The following is a 5,162-nucleotide window of genomic DNA, read 5'->3' on the forward strand; positions in this document are numbered from 1 at the left end:
AAGATGTTGGGTGCCAGAGAATGTCGGTGAGCACTGAAAATTGCACTGAACACATCTTTTTGCAAGAAGAGTGACGTTGAGTGCCATGATTGACGTTGAGCGCCACCTTTTATGAGAGGTCAGGCGTTGGGTGCCACCTTTGAGTGCCAATTTGTATGTTTTAATTTGTTTTCTTCTTTGGTTATTAGAAATAGATCTATGATGGAACTGATGTATATTTATAATAATGTTTATGTTTGATTGTGGTGATGATTACGATTATGGACATGTATGGTGATGGTGTTGAGAGAATTTCAAGGAGAAATTCTTTGTGGTGATGGCCTTATAGTGTATGCATTAACAGTTGGGGAAGGGGGAGGGAGGTGTCAAAAAGGAGGTATCCTGATATTCTACCAACCATTTAACTCATATAGAGATGAATGATGAGGAGGGGAGGGGAGAATGGTAGGAGGTTCTAGTCACTAGACCATTTGGTCCTATGTGCGAAGGAGATTAACCTTGTGAGTAGTAGAGTAATAATCCTTTTATTTATGACTCTATAGAGTATAAATATTGCTACTAGTACACGCCTATAATGAGACCCAATGTCAAAGACATGTATTCGAATAATTGAGTATAATATGAGTCTCTATATGTAATATAATTGTTTTTTTTATGAATGAATGATGCATGATAATATCATTATGTTTGTTTTATAAAAACTCATTTTGCACATTAGTTTACCTGTCACTTTTTTTGGTCTTTTCTTATGTTGTTTGTTGTTTCTTTTGTAATGATCACCTTATGAATAAGTGATGCATGATAATATCATTATGTTTGTTTTATAAAAACTCATTTTGCACATTAGTTTACTTGTCACTTCTTTTGGTCTTTTCTTATGTTTTTTGTTGTTTCTTTTGTAATGATCACCTTATGAATGTGAGTGATGCATGATAATATCATTATGTTTGTTTTATAAAAATCATTTTGCACATTAGTTTACCTATCACTTCTTTTGGTCTTTTCTTATGTTTTTTGTTGTTTCTTTTGTAATGATCACCTTCCTGATGTGAGTAAAGGAGGGGATAAATGTTGAAGCATCTCTGGTCGAGAACGGTGATATTGAAAAATGTTATTCCTTGTAGTTGAGTAGTTTTTCCTTAATTGTTTTAAATATATTTTATTATTATGGTTTTTTTATAACTATATTAATTCTATATATTTATATGTTTGAGATAATATGTTTTGTTTATAATCTTATAATGTTATTTTATTAGTTGTAATTTGCTAAAAATTGAAATGTTAACAAAAGAAATGAATGAAAGAAGTAAAATAGAAGAATAATAAATTTGTTGTCTTTTAAGACTTTGAATTATAAATAATTTTTTTGTCTTTAAAAATGAGTTAAAGGCAGGAAGAAAGCGAATAATAAACACATCTATATGTTCATTTGTACTAAGATTTTTAGTGATCTTTTGATGCTTTTTATATTAATTTCTTCAAGATTTAGTAATATCAAATTGTTTTCATATCTTCCTAAACAAATATAATGCAAAAAATAAAGTATATTCTTGATTCACTTGTAATTCATATATTTATATTAATTAGGTCTTGAAAAGTTAGAATGATGAAAAGAAAAAATTAAGGTTTAAACCCTTTAGTTGTCCCTATTTATGTGGGTTTTTTCCAGTTTGATCCCCTTCTTATTAAAATCTCCAATTGAGTCTTTATAAGTGTTAATTTAAATCAATTAAGCCCCTGTCGTTAAATTTAGTTAACGAGGTTAAGTTTTTGCATAGGTGAAAGATTGATGTGTCGAATTTTTAAAGCGTGGCATACTGAGAGTTGAAACGTGGCATGGTTTAGGCCTGCGTGGAATTTTGGTAAAATGTAATAATATAATATTAGGGATTTATAAAATGGGATTTAGGATTCAATCAAATTGAAGGAGACGACGGCGTCAGTGGCGACGAGATCAGGGTTGTTGATCAAATCCACCCCAATTAAATTTTAGCAAATTGGGGAAAATTGTCCTCCTTCTATGCCGCGAAGGGGAGATGGTGCACTACCACGACGTGGCTTTGGCTAACTAATGAAGGATTGCTCACCGCTGCGGATGGCGCGACATTGCTACTAGGTCGCACTAAGGAATCTATTTCTGGTTCTTTGTTTTCCTTGTAGGTTTCGAAATCTCTGCAGGAGGAAGAACATGGAAGCGGTGGCGTGATTCTGAGAAGTGGTTTCTTACAGGGTTTGCGTCACAATCTATGGAGAAGAAGTTCTTGGTGGTTATGACGCTTCTGGCTTTTCTGGATCTGCAAGTGAAGGTGGCGCGATGTAGGCTTATGCGACTCTGGGTTGTGCGACGGTGATGGAAGAGAAGACTCGCGATTTTTGGGAGAGTGGCGGTTTGTTTTTTTTTTTTGTGTTTTCTGGATTTTAGGAATTAGAGGTGAAAGAAGGAGATCGCATGAGGAGATTCACGGTGGTGCTCTGGATTCTGTTTGGGTTTTTCTGGGTTGGGTTTTTACTGGAAATATCAGCAAAGTCTAAGTCTATTAGATTCTTCTCAGACATCAATCTCCTTTCTTCTTTTGCCAATAAGATTCTCCAACCGCATGTTCCTTTCCAACTCTAAATTTCCCAGATCCATGAGGTTCTTTTGGTGTCCATTTAATGACAGATTTACTTTCATCTTCTTTGCCACCTATAGCTTCTTCTTCCTCTTCTATGAATCCTAAATTCCATTTCAGAAATTCATATTATTAAAATTTAAAAAGTTGCTAAATTCCATGTATTCAACTCTCAGTATGCCACATTTTAAAAGTTTGACACATCAATCTTTCACCTGTACAAAAACTTAACCCCGTTAACTAAATTTAACGGCAGTGACTCAATTGATTGAAATTAGAACTTATAAGGACTCAATTGGAGATTCTAATAAGAAGGGGACTCAAACTGGAAAAAACTCACATAACTAGAGACAACTAAAGGTTTAAACCAAAAATTAAATATGTTTTTCATTTTAAAATTATTATTTTGTTTCTAAATTTTCAATTTTATTTATTTACTTCGTTTTTATATTTTGTAAAAATAATATAAAATATTTTCCTCGATTTAAAAAGTATATTATAATTTATTATAGACTATGGAAAACATCCCATATACTTTCGTTGAAAAAATATTTTATGTAATTTTCATAAAATGAAATACAAATTTTTAAAATAATTTGAAAATTAAAATAATATTTAATTCTAGAAAACGATTTAATTTATTATGACTTATGTATAATCATAGGTTTGTCCATATTAAAAGTTGTTATACATAAAAGCTTTTTGTAATGGATTTTTTTATCTCGATTAATTGATGATTATTGAGGAAGAAAAGAAAAGTTTATTTTGAGAACATATCTATGTGTGTTTGGTAAGTTGGATACTGGTCAAATTTACACGTTGAAGAAGAAAAGGTAACACCTGTACAACCCTACCAAGAAAAGGAGGGATGATGATGATACCAAGGACCATTAGTCCTATGTCTACCAAAAGCACATCAACAAACCAAACAACTATAATTAATTTTCCTTTGACCATTAAGAAGACAATATAGGCTGTTTTTAAAGTTATTTGCGTTACTTTGAGTTTGATTAATAATAGGTAAATTTGAAATATTAATATTGTAATGAGTTATATATATATTTTTTAATTTTTAATGTTGTTTCTCTATTATTAAGATTAATGTTCACTAGATTTTAAGCTTATTTCAAAATTATAAACTTTTTTTATCTAGCTAATATGAGACTTTTAAGGTACTTTACAGAAACATATATGTTTTTGACGTGAAATTAGATAATAATAAGTGACTTGATAACATAATAAGTATTTTTAAACAATAAGTTTTGAAAAATCTTAAAATCTAAACTTCAAACTTTAATTAAATTTTTATAAAACCAAATATATAAGACAATATTTACATTAACTTAAATACTATAGACCAATCTGATCTCTAGTTAATTTGGAAACTTCAACATACTATTAAAATTAGTTAATTTTGAAAACACACAAAAAATTATCATACTTAGGCTAAATTCTTTTGATTGGGCTTCCTTTTGTGACAATATAATATATTTTTTGTTAATAAAAGTTTGTTGAACATAACAACCAGTCAACGCTCTTCTTGTTCTTACCCTTCTTCAGCCATCTTATTTTCCTTTACACAGTACTACAAAGTTATTCAACAAATATTGAACCTCTAGTTATCAATGTATCACGGAATCTACGTCAGGGTATAATATTAATTGTTTATATTATCATACTTATAATATAAAAAATCTTTGTCCATTGGTTATATATATGCCTACTAAACAAATAAGTTTATTGATTTTATCAATTTGGTAGCATTTTTCGACAGCTCTACTTTGTATTGCACACTGTGTCAGAAATCTGTTAATTTTCTTTTATACGGGTAGAAACAAAGGATATAAAAAATATTAATTTTTTATATTTAACAAATATAAAAAATTTCACTTTTATATTAATATTTTTATAACAGACTTAAAAATTTCACTTTTTATACTTGTTATTATCAAAATAGGTATAAAATATCTTTTTTTATCTGGTTATTGTTTATAAAAAAATTTACTTTTATACGGGTTATAACTTTAAAAAGTGTTAAAAAGTCAAAAAAAATTTACATGTTCTCGCAATAACTGGTGTAAAAAGTGACTTTTTTTCAATATCAAATTTGTTTGTGTTACCGTTCATACAAATTTGTATAAAATTCAATGTAGAACAGTCTAGATAATAAATATATTATCATCAAAATAATCAATATTATTTCTACTATTCACATATCAAAATAGTTTTTAAACTCAATGTAATATTTATCTAACATAGTTTCTAAATATATTTACCTAACATAGTTACTTAACATGTAATATGTATTATTTACACGTAAAATAGTTTCTAAACTCAAAATGTAATATTGAATACATGTAATGTTTACCTAACATCATCTACGAACACTTAAAAGAAATGCAACTCACTACTCCCGAATATCCTTATGACCTATTGCTCTATTGGAGACATGTTACCGAATATATACACACGAAACAATTTGAGTCAAGTTATAATAATAATGTCTTAAGATGTTAGTTATAAAATATTCACGTTACCAAATTACATGAG

The sequence above is a fragment of the Vigna umbellata genome, chromosome 1 (assembly GCF_029865625.1).
Source record: "Vigna umbellata cultivar VRB3 chromosome 1, Vumbellata_1.0, whole genome shotgun sequence".
Taxonomy (NCBI): Eukaryota; Viridiplantae; Streptophyta; class Magnoliopsida; order Fabales; family Fabaceae; genus Vigna; species Vigna umbellata.